Genomic DNA, 22005 nt, shown 5'->3' on the forward strand with positions numbered 1-22005 from the left:
GTATTTTAGGCTTCATAATGCGCCACACATTTTCAATGGGAGACAGGTCTGGACTACAGACAGGCCAGTCTAGTACCCACACTCTTTTACTGTGAAGTCACGCTGTTGTAACACGTGCAGAATGTGGCTTGGCATTGTCTTGCTGAAATAAGCAGGGGCGTCCATGAAAAAGACGTTGCTTGGATGGCAACATATGTTTCTCCAAAACCTGTATGTACCTTTCAGCATTAATGGTGCCTTCACAGATGTATAAGTTACCCATGCCTTGGGCATTAATACACCCCCATACCATCACAGATGCTAGCTTTTCAACTTTGCGCCTAGAACAGTCGGGATTTTTTTTTTTTCCTCTTTGGTCAAGGAGGACACGACGTCCACAATTTCCAAAAACTATTTGAAATGTTGACTCGTCAGACCACAGAACACTTTTCCACTTTGCATCAGTGCATCTTAGATGAGCTCGGTCCCAGCGAAGCCGGCGGCGTTTCTGGGTGTTGTTGTTAAATGGCTTAGGCTTTGCACAGTAGAGTTTTAACTTGCACTTACAGATGTAGAGACCAACTGCAGTTACTGACAGTGGTTTTCTGAAGTGTTCCTTAGCCCATTCCACACTGATGTTTGTACCGCCTGAGGAATCGAAGGTCACGGGCATTCAATGTTATGTGCAGTGATTTCTCCAGAACCTCTGAACCTTTTGATGATATTATGGACCGTAGATGGTGAAATCCATAAATTCCTTGCAATAGCTCATTGAAAAATGTTGTTCTTAAACTGTTCGACAATTTGCTCATGCATTTGTTGACAAAGTGGTGACCCTCGGCCCATCCTTGTTTGTGAATGACTGAGCATTTCATGGAAGCTGCTTTTATACCCAATCATGGCACCCACCTGTTCCCAATTAGCCTGTTCACCTGTGGGATGTTCCAAATAAGTGTGTGATGAGCATTCCTCAACTTTCTCCGTCTTTTTTGCCACTTGTGCCAGCTATTTTGAAACATGTTGCAGGGATCAAATTCCAAATGAGCTATTATTTGCAAAAAAATAAAGTTTCTCAGTTTGAACGTTAAGTATCTTGTCTTTGCAGTCTATTCAAGGGAATATAGGTTGAAAAGGATTGGCAAATCATTGTATTTACGATTTACACAACATGTCAACTTCACTGGTTTTGGATTTTGTACTTTCACGAACTAAAAGCACGTTTAATCGTAGGTTTACGCGCTGGAGTATGTTTAGAACTGTATGTAGACATATTATTGTGGTTTATTTCGCCAGAAAAACTAACGTCAAAACCACAGCAGTTTCACACGTCCTTGTTAGCAGTCATGGCGCCTTGCTTAGTTGGCCATACTCTCTTTGTACATCACTCTGAGATATTCTCTACTGCCAGGTGGCAGCTAAAAAAGATAGTACACACCCCTTAATTTGTCGCGTTTCATGTGTCAGGTAAACCGTGACGAATCCCCTTCCTGCTGTATATGCAAATAGTTTTATAAGATTGGACATATTCCTGGTTAAAAGTGGAACATTCACAAACAGCCAGTATGGATAAAATCTCAAAAATAAATTACCAACGCAAAAGCTTCAGTGTTTTTGGATTCAACAAAAGCATTTGACACAATTAATCATTGTATCCTAATCCACAAATTAGAACGGTATGGCATCAGAGGGATGGTCTTGAACTGGGTTAAAAAGCTACTTAACTAACAGGAAGCAATATGTGAAAATAGGCGAACATATGTCTACAGCTTTAAATATAACCTGTGGCGTACCCCAGGGATCAATCCTGGGACCAAAAATTGTTCAACCGCTATATAATTAATTGTGAAGTTACAAAGGATTTAAAGTTAGTACTTTTTGCAGGGAATACGACCGCGTTTTGTTCAGGAGACAACACACAGCAGCAAATACAAATAACAGAAAAAATTAACATATTTGACTAAATCAAATTGTCATGGTCAGGGCGCATTCCAATGCACCCTCGTCTTTGCCCTCTGCTGGTTGCGCCTCGGGATAAGCCCACAGCCGCGCACTTCCAGGGGCGTGTGTATGCCCTGCGGCAGCCGGCAGCTGCAATCATTCACCGGCAATCTAGGCACCTGCCGCTAATGAGAGGTCCTGCCTTCAAAAGCCTCCTCAACCTGCTATCAGGCGCGAGAACGTTATCATCTGGTATCGTAGTAAGCATCCCGTGTCTGGCTTCCCTCCCGCATACTTGATCTCTCTCCGTGTCTTCCCAGTTCCCGTGTCCGATCTCCCTTGTGTCTTCCCGCAGTGCTTCCCGTGTCTACCGTGATCGAACTGTGTTCCTCGACTCCCCCTTTAGACTTTGGACTGCCTCCCACGATCTTCGACCCCCGCTTTGGACACGGACCTATTGACGCCTCTCTCAGCCCCACGGACCTCCTGGTTGTCTCACGGACCTTCTTTTGCCTAGCACCTTTAGACTTGTCCGCTTCCTCACTCAACACTCAGGGTAAACACTCAACAAGTAATTCTCACACATAGTCTCACACCACACACCCCTTTTGGATTAGTCACACTCCATTCTCTTGTTTAGTTTATATTGATAGTATTGTTTGTCATTATATATATTTATTAATATATAAAATAAATACATAGAGCAATATAACCCCTTGTGGTTCTGCGCCGTCAACTCCCTCCTCTAAACATAACACAAACTATGCTTAAATCTCTGTAAAACCATAAAAATGTTATTCGGTAACGGCAGAAGAGAAAGTCATAAACAAAAATACAAAAAGATAGAAGACATTGACAGGATTCAAATAAATCAAATTTCTAGTGGGATGTAGATGCTCAAATTAAAATATACATTGAGACAAAGATTATTTATGTATTTAATATTTCTTTGCTTACTATGGTATATTATTTATTTATTATTTATTTGTTTACTGTTTTGTTACATAGAACAAGGAAATTGGATAAAATTGCTATGGTATGAAAAGGGGTAGGATTAAATTAGCTCTGCTTCTTCCTACTCCTTTTCGGACGTACTGTAATGAAACAACTGGAATTGTGTGATGCACTACATTGTATCGTATGCATGTTGGAAATGAACTGATACTGAACTCAACTGAAATTGTGAAGTGGCAGGAAATACTTCAATAATGAATATACTGTAGCAAAATATGTTCTTGACCAAAAATCACTCCAAAGTCCCTATTATTAATTTAGTTTGCAGGTCAAATGTAATGACTTGTATAATCCAGCAGATGGCCAATATGAAACACCAACTCAGGGTCAATACAGGTAGTGAATGTGCCAAGCACTCACTGAGGTGTCATTTACCCATCGCTATATAGAATTGCATGGCTATAACATTTTAAATGGTCGAAGTTAAAATGTAAATAACATAGAGTATTATTTACATGTAGCTAAGGTTATTCATTAACAGGCATTACTAGGAGTCATTGTTGTTATGGAGGACTCTGAACACCTGGCTTCCTCCCTTGAGTCCTTCGAGACGTAAGCAGAATGAAGCTGAGTCCGTGCGTCTGCGTGCTCAAATATTCTCCATTTTCAGGACTATCATGCGTTAAATTCCTGAACAATGCTGCTTGAGGCAATATCTTTTATAGCGTTTTTATTATGGGGCTTTTGGTATACATTATGTATTTTCCCACTTGCCTATGTATGACCGTGTGCAATGTTATGGGATACGCGCAATGTTTTCATGTAACTGTTGTTGAGATGGGATGCCTGTTGATGTATCGTTTGCTATCATTGTGGCTGTTAAGGCGTTTATGGGACATTTGCTGAGTCCAAGACAATTTTCTCTAAGTGGGACGATAAAGCATATTGTATTTGAACCAACCTCTGCCATGTTTATTTGTTTATCTGAGTGGTTAAGCCTTTTTGAGGTGGAAAAAGTGACAAATCCGATGGGTTTATTTATGGGGGATTAGCTCTCGCTAGTATACCTGTAGCATATATGCTAGCATATAAAAAAAACATTTTTCTTACTTACAGTGGTACCTCGATTTAATGACTTTTCAATTTACAAACCACAGGCCGAAAAAAATATGCGTTGGTGTACAAACGTGTCATCCCCCCATTTTGTGCCTGGCAGCACATCCATTGTGAGAAGGGTGATCAATATCTGGTGTGAATTCAGTCAGCGGACCTGTACTAAAATGCTACTTTGTGTACCTTTTATTAGCATTTTTCGAATTTTGCTCGCTCAATCTTCAGCCTCTACTTCTCGCTAGTGTTAGCATACCTGAGCTATTATGCAGAAATATGGGGACATGACTACAAAAGTACGCTTCATTCACTGATCGTGTCACACAAAAAAAGATCAGTTAGAATAAAACATAATGTTGGACATAGAGAACATACAAATACTTTATTTGTTGAATCAAAAATACTGAAAGTCTATGATTTGGTGCATTTGCAAACAGCTAAAATGACGCACAAAGCAAACTATAACCTGAAAGTACAACAATTCTTCTCAACAAAAGAGGAGAAGTATAACCTCAGGGAAAACAATCTAACTTAACATTTGTATGCACGTACAACCCTTAAAACCTTTAGTATATCAGTATGTTGAACTAAAATTTTAATGCATTAAACAAAGAAGTTAAAAAATTTACTAATATCATCCAGTTCAAACTACAAGTGTGGACAAAGTACAAGGAAAAAAGATTCTCATAAACATCTTTAACTTTATTGAAAATGAGATATTATTCATCTCATTTGTGTATCATAACTGACTAAACTATTTATTAGATCTATTGTATTTCATTAATAATAATAATAATACATTTTATTTATAATACAATAAATTGTAATAAAATCAAATTGGATAAAAAACAACAACAAAAACAACAAAGATAGAGAAGAAAAGATGATTACAATGAATAGGCAGTCAGGAGTAGGTGTGTTTTGAGTTTTGATTTGAAGAGGGATATTGAATCTAAGTTACGAAGGTCTGGTGGTAAAGAGTTCCAAAAATGTGGGGCAGAGCGGCTGAAAGCTCGGGCACCCATGGTGGACAGTTTAAATAAAGGGACAGTGAGATGGATGGATGAAGAGGATCTTAGGGAACGTGATGTAAATTGTGTACAAAGTGAGGATAGGAAGTGGACATATGTGCTACTAAATTGCTATGAATCGGAAAAGAACATGAAATGTAAATATGTAAAATGTAAGCTTTATACATGTTTTAAATATACTTATACCAAACCAATGTGAGTCTAAAAAAAAAAAGCAATGGACAAGTTATGTGTGGTTTGAAACATTCATTATGTATCCGCCTTTGCTTTCCCCCTCCTTTCCTCCCGCTGCAAGAATAAACGACAAGGTAAAGTGGAATTTATTTTTTATTACTAATCATCGTAGCAAGAAGGCTTTTAAAGTTAGGGAGTTTTGTGAGTTCAAACTGGGAGTGCACCACAGGGCTAGTGACAGTGTGTGTGCGTGTCGGCAGGGGGGCTACGTAAGAGGATTGTTCAGCCATTCGTTGTTGTTTTGACTTTTGTTTGTTTGACATACAGTATTGTATAGCGCTTTATATAGTGTACAAACTTTTAGTAAAATATGGACTTTTGTCTAGGCCGGAACCCATAATTAATGTTTACATTGTTTCTTATGGAGAAATGTGCTCCAATATACGAACGTTTCTATTTACAAACCCTGTTCATTGAGGTTCTACTGTTCTACTGTATCTAATGTCCGCTTTGGCATCCTAAACCATAAACCAAAATATGTCAAATAAACACTTAAACCGGTTCTTCTTCCAGAGTCTACATCAGGGCTATTCAACTACATAACGAAGAGGGCCGCAGTTTCAAGAGCCCAAGGTCTTAGGGGCCGCACATCAACATATGTTACTTTAGAAAGTGCCTCTGCGGGTTATATTCTTTTGAGACTGTGTTTACTTATTTACAAACTAAACACAACAGCTTTGACACTGCACAAAATGATTCCCGGGCGCGGCCACCGCTGCTGCTCACTGCTCCCCTCACCTCCCAGGGGGTGATCAAGGGTGATGGGTCAAATGCAGATAATAATTCCACCACACCTCGTGTGTGTGTGTGTGTGACAATCATTGGTACTTTAACTTTAACTTAACTGTCAATAAATTCATTATTCTGCCTTTGCTACTACTTTCCAGCGTGTGCAGCTATACAGATAGTTAACAAGTTTAGTTTATGATTGATGTTCCTTCTTTTCAGTTATTTTCCGTCCTCAGTTTTATTTAGTTATACGTCTTCCTGAAAATATAAACATTACAAAAGTATAAATTCCATTGTGTATTTTACATAAATAAAATAGAAGGTTTAGTTTTAACACACACAGCAAACATTGCACACATGTGGTTCAACACAATTAAACCAAGGCTTAGCTCTATCGCCCTCTGCTGTTAAAATTCAGCGCGACATGTATTTAACCAGATTTGATCGCCAGAGTTAAACAGTCAGAAACAACACAACCACAAATACATCCATCCATCCATTTTCTACCGCTTTTCCCTTTCAAAAGACATCAAAGTCAGCAATTTCAATACATTCATAATTTGTTGTCCAGTCGCTGTTAAAAGTCCGATTTTTGCAATTGATTTTGGATTTTTTTTCAGCCAGTTTATTAGGCCTGGTCATACTTTAAAAATCCCATATGCCTAAATTTCCTATTGGCACACGTCTTTCTTTAGTGAAATGAGTGCTCAGTCTCAAAGCCCGTGAGCAACTGAGTTTATTTTGGAAGTGATGGACACGAGATCCTTTTTGCACAGGTTGATGAATGAATACCTTAATAATATCTATGGAAAATTTCATTATGAAGAAAGGGTGTTGCGTTACCTCCATCATCCATTTCCTCAATTGTTGCTTCTTTTTCCATAAGTGCTGCTTTCAGAGCCACTCTCACCAGGACCTGAATGGCAAAGTGACATCTATTAATGTCAGAGGAGATGTACTTGAGGGTCTTAAGTACACCTGATGCGGTGATTTTAAATGTACAGCAGGGAAGGTATTTATATGGTCCCACTCCTGGGTGGAAGAGGGGGGGTTCATCATTTTGCAAAGCAGTCTGCTGAAAATGATGGAAAGCGCCACTCTACCTAGCAACTGACGCTGCCACAAAACACTCTACTGCCATCTAACGGCTAAAGTGGATAGTGCAGCCCCCCCATTTTGTCACGTTTCATGTGTCAGGTAAACCGCAACAAACTACTGTACAGCGGAAAAAGGCCCAAGGCAAATAGCAAAATTACATCCTTCATTTTGTAATTTGACTAACATGAGGAAAATATGTCTTGTGTTAGTCAAATTACAGGAGGGCCAGGGGGCCCGGGGGGGTACATGTGACATGCTTTATCAGTATCATGCTTCAAACAGCGGCGCACTACAAAACGTGCTTGGTAATTCTGACTTCTAGGGCTGTGAATCTTTGGGCACCACCCAATACGATAACAATATATATATATATATATATATATATATATATATATATATATATATATATATATATATATATATATATATATATATATATATGTATATATATATACACATATATGTATATATATACACATCCATCCATCCATCCATCCATTTTTTTACCGCTTGTCCCTTTTGGGGTCGCGGGGGGTGCTGTAGCCTATCTCAGCTGCATTTTGGCGGAAGGCGGGGTACACCCTGGACAAGTCGCCACCTCATTGCAGGGCCAACACAGATAGACAGACAACATTCATATATATATATTGTACAGGCCAAAAGTTTAGACACACCTTCTCATTTCAATGTGTTTCATGACTATTTACATTGTAGATTGTCACTGAAGGCCTCAAAGCTATGACACCTGTGAAGTGAAAACCATTTTCGGTGGCTACCTCTTGAAGGTCATCGAGAGAATGCCAAGAGTGTGCAAAGCAGTAATCAGAGCAAAGGGTGGCTATTTTGAAGAAACTAGAATATAAAACATGTTCACAGTTATTTCACCTTTTTTTGTTCAGTACATCCAATCCAATCCAATCCACTTTATGTGTTCATTCAGGGTTCTGATGCTTTCAGTGACAATCTACAATGTAAATGTAGTCATGAAAATAAAGAAAACGTATTGAATGAGAAGGTGTGTCCAAACTTTTGGCCTGTAGTATATATATATATATATATATATATATATATATATATATATATATATATATATATATATATATATATATATATATATATATATATATATATATATATATCCATGATTGATTCGATAGTCGGTTTATTTTGACATTCACAAAATGTTATTAAAATGTTTTATATATTGTGCTCCTGAGTTGATGTTGCCGATCCATTTGAATGTATTATTCATTGAGTTTATTTAATTGTAATTTAATTGTATTCCTCAGCACCAAATGATTCAAGTCGATCAAAAAAATGTGCATAGTTTTAAATAAGGATGTACTTTTTTTTTTATTTCAGGCAAAATATTTGCAATTTAAATATTTTACAGACTATGAAAGAATGTTGATAAGGTTATTCGTTGTTGTAAATTGCTCTATATTTCTACTATTGTTTTCTTAAATTTGAATAAGGATACAATGTAAATGCAGAGGTGTACTTATGACTTTTCATAGACAGATGGTACGGCGAGTGTGAGATATTTGAGAAGAACTGCTCTAAGGTGACCAAGGAAGAGTTTGTTTACTATAAACCGTCATTTATTCGTACACGTGTCTCCCGATTGTGTTACAATGGCGATAGTTTATTCTTTTAACAGAACATTTCTACTTTCTATGTTTCCAAATCCAACCGCCGTCCCCAGGACAGGTTGTCTTAGGTGGTAAATCAAGCATTCACTAATAAACGAGCAAGCAGTTTAAATGTACATAGCATGTAACGTAAATATTTCATATTCTCGTGTGCACGCATATCAAGCTGTACTATCGGCGATGCAAACACTCCTGGTTGGACTTTGAGTGCCAACAGCTGTAGATTTTTTTTCCACGGCATTTTACAACTTTGAATATTTGATGACCGTCTATGAATGTTACATGACGGCTGATTTGACCGTGATGGCGCTGGTTCCGTTAAAGACGCAGAAGCACGGCAAAATAATGTTAGCGTCGAAATGTTTCCTTGGTGAGTTTTGCAGACGGATGTGGTCTGAATATAATCAACAAGCATACGTACATCTTTGTTGATCACTCGGGTTAGGTGAGACGTGTTAACATGTGCACTGACGCGAATGCCTTTGCGAACACCGCGGCCCCGGTGTCACACACGCTATGGCGAACAACACACAAAGACGGGGAGCAGCTGTTGATTATCTCAAGAATGACATCTAATTGCCTCAGAAGAACGGGACAATAAAAGGCTGCCTCAAGCCTTTGCGAGCCTGAAAGTGGCTCTATATTGTTACACCTGAGAGCGTGAGGTGTTATGTTTTGGTTGTGATTTTTACTCAAGTGCGTGCGGCGGTGCAACACCAGTCTGTCTGCGAGGTAACGTGAGGCCCGGATCTCCGGATTGGAGACAAGGCTCCTTTAAAATGCAAACCAGAGGGGCAGAGAGAGGCAGAGCTACTCCCCACACGGCTGTTCAGAAATGTTCGTTCACCATGTGTTCGGATTCTTCTTGTTCTATTATTCAACTTGAGTCCGGGTGAGAACCACATTTTCTTTACCTGTTTTGAGTTCATCTTTAGTTTTCTTGATAGGGTAGTTTTAATTTTTTCTAATACAATTATGTTTTGGTTAAGGCAATTTTGATATACCCCATTTTCCGGACCGTAGGGCCCACCGGGTTATTTATTTATTATTAATTTATTTACAGACAGACTGTTATGTTTACGAGGAGAGTAGACGGCACAGACCACAAGGGGAAGTAGTAGCTCAATGATGTATTATATACATACAGTATATATATAATACCAAAACAATAATAATATAAACTAGAGCAGTGGTTCTCAAATGGGGGTACGCGTACCCCTGGGGGTACTTGAAGGTATGCCAAGGGGTACGTGAGATTTTTTTTTAAATATTCTAAAAATAGCAACAATTCAAAAATGTTTTATAAATATATTTATTGAATAATACTTCAACAAAATAAATGTTTAGAATTAAGTTCATGAATCCAGATGGGTCTCTATTACAATTCCCAAAGAGGGCACAGTGGAAGAATGGCCGTGCGCGACCCGAGGGTCCCTGGTTCAATCCCCACCTAGTACCAACCTCGTCATGTCCGTTGTGTCCTGAGCAAGACACTTCACCCTTGCTCCTGATGGGTGCTGGTTAGCGCCTTGCATGGCAGCTCCCTCCATCAGTGTGTGAATGTGTGTGTGAATGGGTAAATGTGGAAGTAGTGTCAAAGCGCTTTGAGTACCTTGAAGGTAGAAAAGCGCTTTACAAGTACAACCCATTTATCATTATTATTTATCACTTTAAGTTGATGATTACTTCTATGTGTAGAAATCTTTATTTATAATTGAATCACTTGTTTATTTTTCAACAAGTTTTTAGTTATTTTGATATCTTTTTTTCCAAATAGTTCAAGAAAGACCACTACAAATGAGCAATATTTTGCACTGTTATACAATTTAATCAATCAGAAACTGATGACATAGCGCTGTATTTTACTTCTTTATCTCTTTTTTTCAACCAAAAATGCTTTTCTCTGATTAGGGGGTACTTGAATTAAAAAAATGTTCACAGGGGGTACATCTCTGAAAAAAGGTTGAGAACCACTGAACTAGAGGATGAAGTGTGACTAAATCCAAATGTGTGTGTGTGTGTGTGTGTGTGCGAGACTATGTGAGGAATTAACTGTTGTGTGTTACCGGGAGTGTTGAGCGAGAGGCGGAAGTCCCGGAAGGGAAAGGCATGCTCGAATGTCCGTGAGGCAAGCAGGAAGTCGGGGGGCTATAGCGGGGCGTAGGAAGTCCGTGTCCAAGCGGGAGGTCAAGATCCAAGAGGTAGTCCGGGAAGCAGGGGGAACAAGGAATGACGAGACACACAGCACGTCAACGCGGGAACGGAGGTCTACAGTAGGATCGACAACGAGGACGGGGGGGCTTACGGACTGTATCCCTGCAGAATGTATTGATCTATATTGATAAATAATGTAGGAACCAGAAATATTAATAACAGAAAGAAACAACCCTTTTGTGCGAATGAATGTGAATGAGTATAAATGGGGAAGGGAGGTTTTTTGGGTTGGTGCACTAATTGTAAGTGTATCTTGTGTTTTTTATGTAGGTTTAATAAAGATTTAAAAAAATTCTTGTGCGGCCCGGTACCAATCGATCCACGGACCGGTACCGGGCCGTGGCCCGGTGGTTGGGGATCACTGCATTAGAAGAAGACAGCCTGCCATTTCCTTTAACTTGGACACACACATCTATACCGTTGGACATTAAAAGCCAGTAATTTCCAGGAGTTATCTCACCTTCTGAGTAGCCTCTGATTTACTAATGGTTTCTAATGTAAAAATGCGTGAAATAAATATTACATTTCAACATTTCTGTCAATGTCGCCCGTTTGTCAACACCCGGTGAAATGCAAAAAAATACTAAACCAAGTATATAAGATTAAATCAGTGTGCCATTTGTGCTCAGTAGGGACCAGGAACAGCGCTACAAGCTGGAACTATTAATGCTGCACTTCAAGCACTAAGGTAAAAATGAACAGGGATAAAATAATTGACCCTGTTCAAACTGATGCGGTTGTATTTTTCTGCATCGCTGCACTTTCCTAAAAAGAACCGGTTGGCCGAGGTTGTCCAAAGTGTACCCAGGGGGGGCATTTTTGGCACGAAGATTTTTTTTATTTTATTTTTTTAATTGGCCCTTGGCATATTCTAAAATTAAAATGTGTTCATTATTCATGAGCTATATTATTAGATTTGACCACACTGTGGCCTTGTGATTATAATGTTGGCCTCACAGTCGAGAGATTGGAGGTTTGGCACTTATTTCATAGTTCTGGACTTAAAAACGATGTCTACATGTAAAATGATCTCCCAGAATAGACACAGCAGTGATTTTAGTTTTCTAAAATATTTCAGCACATTTTGGGACACCTACTTTTTAGCTCCGAAATGTGGGCGGGGCTAAAGGCAATTTTATTGTGCGTAGTTAATGTTTTGGTTGCATCTTCATCCCCAATCATGTTGTTTTAGCACATAATTTGAAGGAATGATCAAATATGTCTGCCAGATGCATTCTTGCAGGTTGTAGCAATACAACTAAAAGATGAGGTCAATGATTCTGACTTTGAAGAAGAAGAGTTTTTGGTCTGAGTTTGGATGTAAAATATGTAAAAGATTTAAGCCATATACAATTCGCAAATTCGGGAGCACCCTCGAGGGGGGAAAGACTGAGTCAGAACCTGTGGAAAAAGAAATAAGCCGAGAGAAAAATAAGTTAAGTTATTATTAGTCTATTTTGTGTCCACTTCTACTGATGTTTTCTTCAAGATGCTTAAAGGGGTGCTGAAAGAGCATGCGGTAACACAGGCCATGGTGCATATGGAAGAACAGGAAAGTCTGAAAATAACGATTCTTTTACATTTATTTTTGTTCATAATGTTAACTATATCAGTTTTGAAGTAATCATGGACCAGGGCGACAAAAACATGCAATCAAGTGATCAAAATAAAAGTTTTACATGCCTTTATCCACAATGTCTATGCGGGGAAATGGGCTCCAGTTCTATAGATCAGGGGTTCTTAATTTATTTGACCTCAGGGCCCAGGTAGGGCCAGGGGGCCCACTTAAATATTAACACTGGATTAGTAATCTTACTCTTGGTTTTAATCATACTCAATATTTATATCCAACCTACTTAAAGTTTAACAGAGGGCAGCCACATAGAGGAAAATCTATTTCCCAGCGGGTCGGACTGCTAAAATGATGGCATGATAACTTAAAAATGAAAATAACTTCATTTTTTTGTCTTTCTTTAAAATTGGCCTAGCGCATTCTGAAAATGTACAAATCATAATGTTGTTTTATACACTTTGATAGTATTATATCGTCATTTGTCGTTATTTGTACTTTCTGAATAAATAATGTGACAATGTTCACCAGTTAAATTTTTGGAAATTAGGCTGGCAGAATTTTAAAAAGCTCTCATTGGTTTTAATTTTTAATCTGGGCTGCGGAGCTAGCGCTGAGCGCCGAGACGGACAAGCTTCACAGAGTCTTGACTGAATGAGCAGGTATCGGACACCTCGGTCTCCTTAGACGCATCCTCGCTCATCCATGCGGACTGGACACTGGCCGAGATTTGGTGGGCGGCCGAGGGTGGACTCAGCTCTCATGGTTGCTTTGTTGGGTCTGCTCCTGTCTCTGGCCATGCTCCCCTCACCCCAGCAGACGAGGGCGTGGAACACCGCAGAGGCCACCACAGTGTATATGGGTGTTGAAAATGTGTATTTGTTTGGTTGCTTGTCTATGCAAGGTGCAATCGTGTGTGCGCAATATATATTATTGGTTAATTATTTGTTGTTGTTTTACTTTTGTAGCAGTATGTAGTAATGGCACTGCTGGAGTGGCAGCTGGTTGCATCAGCTCTGCTCTTTTAATGTGTTTAATGTCGTTTGTGTTCTTTGATGTTTCCCTCCTACACACATGTTTTTATGTGCTATGACTATGAGTTTTTTTTTCCCCTTGGCCTCAGTCTGGAACCCTCTCCAGGGGCCAAGGCCTAACTAAATATGTTTTTCTTTTTACTACGTAACGACATAGTGTCCAAATATGGAAGTGTTGCCTCACACGGCTAAAAGGTGACGTGCGCACACGGGCGGAGGGGGCGTAGCTATGTCACATTGTGACATCCAGTGGACACGTTTAGATCTGCAGTTTCTTACACTCAAAACTTTCAGCTCATGTTTAGTCTGAGCAAACTCGTTTCGCGGCCCGGATAAAACCTGTTCACGGGCCTGATCCTGCCCGCGGTACGTATGTTTGACAACACTGGTTTAACAGGATAAACATTGTCAAACGATATGAAAGCACATGTTAATTGCAAGGACTATTATCAAGGCTTAGGTGAGGCTGATTACAAAAATACATTCTAATCAAATAAACTGCAAAAGAAGAGAGTCATAAAAACTGATGATAAACAATTTTATATACATTTACACAGTGCTAAAGAAATCCATTCTGACTACATTTTTAATAATATTCCTTAAATAAACTGTCGATAAAATTAAAGTGCAAATAAAAATACAACTTCACCACTTTAGTCATAATTTTTACGCTTAAAAAACTTCACTATGAGTTTAGCTCCAGTCTTCTTCTGTGTGTTTTGAGATTGTCCTTACTGCCACAAGTGGTGGAGAAGTGTATTACAACAGAGTACAACTGTGGCCCGTAGGGACCACAGATGAGAAACCGCTATATTTTGGCAGCCCTATGGTTAAGAAACACTGTTGTGTATGACGCGTTCTCTCCCCGCCATCTTTGTTTTAGCGTGCAAGGACGGGAGTGGAAGAAGTGTCAAAAGATGGAGCTAACTGTTTTAATGACATTCAGACTTTACTTCAATCAATAACGGAGCAGCATCTCCTCATCCACCGGAAATGTGTCCCGTGAAAAACTCTAATAACTAAAGTTCCTTGGGTGAATAATGTAAACTAACTACACCGGTATGTTTTAGCGCTTTCATGGCGAGTTTACTGACAGATATAAGTAAGAACTTTACACTACTTTGTATTAGAAATAGCAACAGCGGAGGATGAATGTCCCATAACAAGACAAAGGCAGATGCACAAACATTTTCGGGACTTATGCAGATCCCAAATACAGACCAGCAGGTATCAGAAGGTAAGAAAAGTTACTTTTGAATAATATTGCAAAACAAAACGCCAGATAATATGTCTTACCTTATACACACACCATAATAATACTTGTATGTTGAGGCACAGTACAATCCATCAAGCGGTGAGCTTCATAGCTTACCAAAATCGCACTAAAACATTTTGATAGATTTTTGAGCGCCGTATGTAATGTTCTATATTTTCAATGGAACATATAACATTTTGGTGTTATTTACTTGAGTCATATTGCAGTCTACACCTATCTCTTGTGTGTGACTGCCATCATATTGCAGTCTACACGTATCGCTTATGTTTGACTGCCATCTACTGGTCACATTTATTACACCATGTACCAAAAAAAATTGCTTTGAGGTCGGTAAACAAAACCAGAATTGTTCCTTACATTAGGTGCAGCGGGGTATAAGGCGCACTGTCGAGTTTTGAGAAAAAAAAAAGATTTTAAGTGCACCTTATAGTCCAGAAAATATGGTAATAATTATGAATATGTTGTTGAAATCAGCCTCGGGAAGCAGGAGATTATTTGTATCGGTTTGTGTAAAAAAAAAAGAGGTGATTTTCAGTGTAGACAGAACTTGTAGCACTGAGCCTCACATCAGATTAAAACATTTAAATACTAATACTTTACTGTGAAAGATAAACAAAATAAATATCAGGATAATAGTATACTGGATTGTCAAAACTCTAAAACTATTCCCACTCCATTTACTGACTTATTTTTTTTCCCCCCCACTGTCGCAAAAGCAAGAAATCAGCACAGGCAAAATGCCAAAACAATCAGGTTTAATTGCTCCGCATCCGACTGGTGGATACAAACAAAGATCAGAAGCCGTCCAAAAGTCACTGATATTACTGTAAGCTGCGCTTGGAAGAAATTAAAAAAAAAAGTCAAGTCGAGGGCACTTTTCATCTCACTTCTGAATACCACCAAATTCAACAAGAAAGAGATTTGGGTGTTTTTTGTTTTGTTTTGTTTTTTGTAGAAACTTCACTGAATTTGCTTGAGCACTGTTGGAATAAATGGAGCACTCACTTTATGTGACCTGCCAGGTGATCTGATGACGTATGTATTCGGACGAGCATGTGAAGCAATGCAACAATGCAGGCGTAGGTGGAGCTCTGGTACATTTTGTCATGTAATTTTTCATTCCAGTTGGTTGAAATGTATTTCAAACTTGTATACAGTTTGAAATACTGTATAAATATTTTAAATAATTTTATTTTTCTAAACACATGAGTTCTCCTCATAAGTCATTAAATCAGTGATGAATCACTTAATGAGATGGATCATATCTTATCTTCAATAAATTCATGATGTTGATCATGATTCTTCTTCTTTGTACTTTGTAAACACGTGTAGTTTGAACAGCCTCTCAAACTGTACATTGTTTGATTTCTTCGCTTAATTCATTCAATAATTTTATTAAAGTGTTGTACACGCAAATTATTTAAATTAGATTTTTTTCCTCTAAGGCAGAGGTGTCCAAAGTGCGGCCAAGGGGCCATTTGCGAAAATACAATTAAAAAAAATAATTAATTAAAAAGTAGATAAAAGGAGCACACAGGTGAAAATGTAACGGGGGGAAAATGCAGGGTTGAATGTAACAACACAAAGTTGCCAGGCAGGCTGTTTTTTTTTTTTTTTTTCTTTAAAACTGTCATTGCTCAAAAAAATAATAGTAAATCAAAACCAATGTTGTTGTGAATTATTGACAGATTAAAGGCTCAAATTACTTCACATCATATATTCCACTTATTTAATATGTGTAATTTTGAATTGTGTATGGTACCTGCACATTTGTTATAATATCCACACCGTTCAGTGAGCAGGTTCTGTTATGTGTGACCAGGTTTGTTGACATTTTGTGTTGGTTAATGTATTATTATTATTTTTGCACCATGACCAGGGAAGGTTGTTTGCATTGGGTCTTTTAAGTAAATGATGCTCACAGTCACATCCGGTGCATTGTCAAAGGTCACTGACCTGTATTACTTGCATTTTCCACTTGATGGCAACAAATGGGCAGCATCGAGGCGGTCTTTTAAAATGAATGCAATCTCCCTGCAGGCAAAATTCCTTATTTAACTCATGATGTTTGATGGACCAAATCAAAGACATTGGCGGGCTACACTTGGCCCGCGGGCCGTAGTTTTGACACCTTGATTTAAATAAAAAAATAAATAATAAAAAAAATAATAACAATTATTAAAATATATATATACATACCGTATTTTTCGGACTATAAGTCGCACCGGAGTATAAGTCGTACCTGCCGAAAATGCATAATAAAGAAGGAAAAAAACATATATAAGTTGCACTGGAGCCCGGCCAAACTATGAAAAAAACTGCGACTTATAGTCCGAAAAATACGGTATATATATATATATATATCCCTGAGAATTTTAGTGGGGGTTTCTTTTTATAAAAACAGTCATTACTCAAAACCAATGTTGTTATAAATTATTGACCGTCTTAATGCTGAAAATACTTCACATCAAATATACCACTTTAAAAATGTTATGGGTCAGAATGGTGCATACAGGTAAAAGCCAGTAAATTAGAATATTTTGAAAAACTTGATTTATTTCAGTAATTGCATTCAAAAGGTGTAACTTGTACATTATATTTATTCATTGCACACAGACTGATGCATTCAAATGTTTATTTCATTTAATTTTGATGATTTGAAGTGGCAACAAATGAAAATCCAAAATTCCGTGTGTCACAAAATTAGAATATTACTTAAGGCTAATACAAAAAAGGGATTTTTAGAAATGTTGGCCAACTGAAAAGTATGAAAATGAAAAATATGAGCATGTACAATACTCAATACTTGGTTGGAGCTCCTTTTGCCTCAATTACTGCGTTAATGCGGTGTGGCATGGAGTCGATGAGTTTCTGGCACTGCTCAGGTGTTATGAGAGCCCAGGTTGCTCTGATAGTGGCCTTCAACTCTTCTGCGTTTTTGGGTCTGGCATTCTGCATCTTCCTTTTCACAATACCCCACAGATTTTCTATGGGGCTAAGGTCAGGGGAGTTGGCGGGCCAATTTAGAACAGAAATACCATGGTCCGTAAACCAGGCACGGGTAGATTTTGCGCTGTGTGCAGGCGCCAAGTCCTGTTGGAACTTGAAATCTCCATCTCCATAGAGCAGGTCAGCAGCAGGAAGCATGAGGTGCTCTAAAACTTGCTGGTAGACGGCTGCGTTGACCCTGGATCTCAGGAAACAGAGTGGACCGACACCAGCAGATGACATGGCACCCCAAACCATCACTGATGGTGGAAACTTTACACTAGACTTCAGGCAACGTGGATCCTGTGCCTCTCCTGTCTTCCTCCAGACTCTGGGACCTCGATTTCCAAAGGAAATGCAAAATTTGCTTTCGTCAGAAAACATGACTTTGGACCACTCAGCAGCAGTCCAGCTCTTTTTTTCCTTAGCCCAGGTGAGACGCTTTGCGCGCTGTTTCTCGGTCAACAGTGGCTTGACACGAGGTATGCGGCAGTTGAAACCCATGTCTTTCAAGCGTCTCTTGGTGGTGGATCTTGAAGCACTGACTCCAGCAGCTGTCCACTCCTTCTGAATCTCCCCCACATTTTTGAATGGGTTTTTTTTCCACAATCTTGACCAGGGCGCGGTGATCCCTATCGCTTGTACACTTTTTCTGACCACAGTTTTTCCTTCCCTTTGCCTCTCCATTAATGTGTTTGGACACAGAGCTCTGAGAACAGCCAGCCTCTTCAGCAATAACCTTTTGTGTCTTTCCCTCCTTGTGCAATGTGTCGATGGTTGCCTTTTGGACAGCTGTCAAATCTGAAGTCTTCCCCATGTTTGTGTAGGCTTCAGAACTGGACTGAGAGACCATTTAAAGCCCTTTGCAGGTGTTTTGAGTTAATCAGCTGATTAGTTTGTTGCACCAGGTGTCTTAAAAATGTAACCCTTACACAATATTCTAATTTTGTGACACACGGAATTTTGGATTTTCATTTGTTGCCACTTCAAATCATCAAAATTAAATGAAATAAACATTTGAATGCATCAGTCTGTGTGCAATGAATAAATATAATGTACAAGTTACACCTTTTGAATGCAATTACTGAAATAAATCAAGTTTTTCAAAATATTCTAATTTACTGGCTTTTACCTGTATATATATATATATATATATATATATATATATATATATATATATATATATATATATATATATATATGTATATATATATATATATATATCATATTTTAAACCATATATCAACAGATGGATGTAAAATTGATGGAGATATTTTTAAAATGTTTATGACTGAGACCCTTCCAGGTCCCTGGTAGATTGGGACCGAAAAACATTATCTATATATTGAAAATGAAAAATATGAAAATGGCCCCCGCATGCTTTCACTTCTTAGTTTGTGGCCCTCTGTGTAAAAAGTGTGTACAACCCTGCTCTAAGGTTACATTTCTCCTCTATGGATTGGTTGGTTAAATAAATGCTTGAACTGCTCGACTGATAAACAAAGTCTTTGTTTGTTTGGTGTAATTATTACTTTGACCTATTCTTCTACGCTGAGAACAAAGGCTGTGTATAATATTATACAAGAAATAATTCACCTGTAGGGATGTGGATGATGTGTCCAATCACATCTCTTCATCGTCCATGTGCATTTTCTTCAGACCAGTGAGGCGAATTGATGCTCAATCTTCCTGTCAGAACACGAGTGAGAGAGTTTGAGATCCATGTTTATATGATATATACATATACTTTTATATGATATATACATATACTGTACAAACTACCTCCTAAACTCAATGTATTTATTTATTTTCAGTGAAACAATTTCTTACCGTACATTTCGTCATAATTACTATTTTAAGACCTAAATTCGGGATCTTTATCGTTCTTACTTTGTCTCTCTTTTAAATAGGGGTGGGCGATACTGGGAATTTTAGCATCAATCTGATACCAAATAAATACGGGGCTAGTATCGCCAGTTATGATCATTTTGACTGGAAATGTCCTAATTATTGAATAATTTTGTGATTTGTTTTTAGTTAGTTGATTATGAGGGGTTAGTGCATCTGCCTCACAATACTAAGGTCCTGAGTAGTCTTGGGTTCAATCCCGGCCTCGGGATCTTTCTGTGTGGAGTTTGCATGTTCTCCCCGTGACTGCGTGGGTTCCTTCCGGGTACTCCGGCTTCCTCCCACCTCCAAAGACATGCACCTGGGGATAAATTGATTGACAACACTAAATTGGCCCTAGTGTGTGGATGTGAGTGTGAATGTTGTCTGTCTATCTGTGTTGGCCCTGCGATGAGGTGGCGACTTGTCCAGGGTGTACCCCGCCTTCCGCCCGATTGTAGCTGAGATAGGCTCCAGCGCCCCCGCGACCCCAAAAGGGAATAAGCGGTAGAAATGGATGGATGGATTATGATTATGACAACGCAGGAAAATATTTTATGTAAAAAAAAGTTGTTTTATAACTACATACTACAATCTAAAAAAATGTCAATGTCAAACACAAAAAATAATAAACATAATTACCTTATTATATTCTACTACACATTATTGTTTGGGGGAAATAAAGTAATTATGCCGAAATAAGAAAAAAGCAACGATGTAATAAAAACACTAACATAAAAATATAAACAAAGTGTGAAAAGTATTCAGAAGAGCAGGAAAAGCGATGAGTAAAAGTTTTGTCTTTTTATGCAACGTAAAAAACAAGATTATATTATATGTTTTTTAAAAAAATATTTTCAAACCAAAAACTTTTTTTGGTTTAAATTTTTTTTGTTGCTTACCAATCCTTTTTTCGGTTATGGCTCAACTCAGATGATGTCCTGATCATACGGGCATGACTGAGGACTACTTTCGCCCTTAAAGGGGCCCTTTTATGCAAAACCAACTTTTCTTATCTAACAATTCCTTTTTTTTTTTCTTTTTTTTTTGGGATATGCATAGAATGTGAAATCAAACCGTGGAGTCATGGCGTTGGCGTAGATGTTTATAAAATAATATTGCCTTCCTTTTGGGAAAAGAGCTGTTTGGAATTTGCACAATTTGTGACGGTTTTCCCATTGGTGACGTCAGCAGCCGTATATGGTATACATTTACCCAAAGTGATTGTTTTCTATACTCTTGTTGTGAGGCAGACTGGCTCGTACATGCACATGCATCCTTTGCTGTTGCCATTTCTAATACAAAGTAGCTATAGTTGGAATGTAAATCTGTCAGTAGACTCGCTATGGAATTGCTAAAAAGTACGGGTACTACAAAGAAGGCGAGGAAAACGCAGTCGAAAGGGAGACACGTAAATAAAAATTATGCATCCTTTTGAAGTTACTCAGTCGTCACTTTTCAGTGCTTCAGCGTATTTCTTTTCTCGCCATTCACTGAGTTTTGTCAATTAATACTCAATACGGGTTCATAAGAACCAACAAACCAGCCTGGAAAGAATGATGGATTTGCTGGACTATTTGCGAGGAGTACAGCAAATGGTGCACACATTGCTGATTTGGTGTTAGCGTCGTTAGCTTTGACGGCGAGTTGCGGTTCTAACGTGCTTGGTTCCACAATTGTCGTACATTGTTAGCCTGTCTCAGAGATCACTTTGTGTGAAACAGAAACACTTTTAATGTGTCCAAACTCTCACAGTCTCGCTGAATAGCTTCGGGTTGCTAGGCAACTGCTTTGAGCTAGCGTTCTAGCTCGTTAGCCTCTGGCTTGCGGCACCTTTTCTTCAAGGATGTTATCGACCAAGGGGGCTTTTTTATCGCAGCAAGTCTTTAAATGTGATGAGACCGGACTTTTTTCAAAAAAGATGACCTTTATTACAGCGAAGGGGAAGGCACTACCGGGACACAGGCCGATGAAGGATCGCCTGACACTGCTAGTTTGTACTAACGCCAGCAGCGACTTTAAGGTGATTCTTGATTGTTCATAAAATGCCTAAAATATCCGCCCACACAAGGCACAAATGATTTTCTTTTTTTCTGGTTTATTGTAGCAATATGGTTAATGTTTTAGAGAGCACTGACAAAACTTTTTGTGTGTGAGCGCTGACAGTTAAGCTTAATGTTGTTGTGTTATATATATACATATATAGTACAGGCCAAAAGTTTGGACACACCTTCTCAATCAATGTGTTATATTATATATGTATATATATATATATATATATATATATATATATATATATATATATATATAT

General features: G+C 38.4%; 1 long non-coding RNA gene across 2 annotated transcripts in view; it reads right to left on the bottom strand.

Annotated features, from left to right (window-relative positions):
* The window catches only part of LOC133622355 (uncharacterized), a 258689-nt gene that overhangs the window by 101489 nt on the left and 135195 nt on the right, over positions 1–22005 (bottom strand). For both annotated transcript variants that reach the window (XR_009817764.2, XR_009817763.2), the window contains exons 3-4: positions 19404–19496; positions 6819–6891 (exon numbers count right to left, since the gene is read on the bottom strand). This is a non-coding gene — a long non-coding RNA (uncharacterized lncRNA). The remainder of the gene's footprint in view (positions 1–6818; positions 6892–19403; positions 19497–22005) is intronic.

Source organism: Nerophis lumbriciformis, linkage group LG23, assembly GCF_033978685.3.
Source record: "Nerophis lumbriciformis linkage group LG23, RoL_Nlum_v2.1, whole genome shotgun sequence".
Classification (NCBI taxonomy): Eukaryota; Metazoa; Chordata; class Actinopteri; order Syngnathiformes; family Syngnathidae; genus Nerophis; species Nerophis lumbriciformis.